The sequence below is a fragment of the Bison bison genome, unplaced genomic scaffold (assembly GCF_000754665.1).
Source record: "Bison bison bison isolate TAMUID 2011002044 unplaced genomic scaffold, Bison_UMD1.0 scf7180017864302, whole genome shotgun sequence".
Classification (NCBI taxonomy): domain Eukaryota; kingdom Metazoa; phylum Chordata; class Mammalia; order Artiodactyla; family Bovidae; genus Bison; species Bison bison.
In genome coordinates, this window is record NW_011494874.1 from 4,018,763 (window position 1) to 4,020,130 (window position 1,368).

The following is a 1,368-nucleotide window of genomic DNA, read 5'->3' on the forward strand; positions in this document are numbered from 1 at the left end:
GAGCACCAGTAGGGGTCCACAGCCCAGCTCCCCACTGACTGCTTACTGGTGACCATTCCGCATTCCTCCACAGGCCTGCCTCGTAGGGCTGTTGTGAGGATAACAAGAGCGTGGGGCACCTGCTCCATCAGTATGAACTATTACTGCCGTTGTTGTTATTGTCATGGGCACCCAGGGTCCAGGTCCCGCCTGGCCCTTGGGGGCAGGGCGCCCCTTCTCTCCACGGAGCAGCAGGCACCTCCCAGGCTGGTAGCAGGGGCAGAAGAGCACAAGCCTGGGGAGTCTCCAGTGTGAATCCCGGCCCCAGCACTTGGCCCCCCGTGAGCTCCCACGGCTCTGGGACAGCCCCCCTCAGCTTCAGTTTGTAGAAGTGGAATCACGAGCACCTGGACCATGGATGCTCTCAGGGGAATTGAGTTCTCTGCTCTCTCCTCACCCATATCCCACCCCCTGGCCCTTGCTGCCACAGGTACAAATGTCCAGGAAGTAGGTTTCATTATTCTCTATGTACAGATGAGACAATAGAGGCTCAGAGAGGTCAAGTGACTTGCCCAAAGTCACACAGCCGGTAAATGGTTAAGCAGGCCCTGAACTCAGAAACACCTGCTGCCTCCAAGCCCACGCTGATGTAGGAGACGTGGTAGCTGGGAGGCCTAGACACAGCCACACGTGGCTCAGTGTGATGGTTCAGCCGTGCTAATACCTCCCATCCCATAAGAGGCAGCGAAGAGCTCTCCCAAGGATGGGGGCAGGGGTGGATTCCCCAAAGAGAGGCTGGGACAGGCAGTGAGATGGGAGCCTGGAGGAAAGCATGACCCTGGTGACTGGTGCAGTCATGGAGGGCTACATGATGGTGGTGTCTGATAATCAAGACCCAGGAAACCTGGAGAATTCTTGAAGGGGAAGACTCTTGAGAGGTGACCTGTGTAACTAGGGTAGAGCCAGCTGTCAGGGGAACTGGGGCCTGGGGAGAGCAGGATGCTGGGCTGTCAATGCCCTCTGACTCCTCGCTCCAGGAGCCCCAGCCCTACCTTGGTAGGGGTGGTGGGGTGGAATAGGCCCACAAGGTGCATGCACCCTGTAGGAGGGAGCAGGGTCCCAGCAAGCTGGTCCCTGCTGGAGAGTCCACAGGCACAGCCGCGAACTTGAGCCATCACTTCCGGTCTCTGGGCCCCTTTCTGGAGAGAGGCCTTGGGAGCGGCCTGGCTCCTCCCTGGCTGGGCAGCCCTCCTTGAACCTACACTCCAGGCCCTGAAGGAACTTGGGGTCCCCACACGTGCCGCCCCCTTGACCTCGATGCACTTCTCCATCAACTGCCTTTGCATGACAGAGCTCCAGCTTGACACCCTGCTCTGGGAGGCCTCGGGG

The 1,368-nt window shown here is 59.4% G+C and overlaps 1 protein-coding gene across 1 annotated transcript in view; it reads right to left on the reverse strand.

Moving 5' to 3' along the window:
• The window catches only part of HHIPL1 (HHIP-like 1), a 34,783-nt gene that overhangs the window by 6,390 nt on the left and 27,025 nt on the right, over positions 1-1,368 (reverse strand). The gene's annotated exons all lie outside the window — the stretch shown is intronic.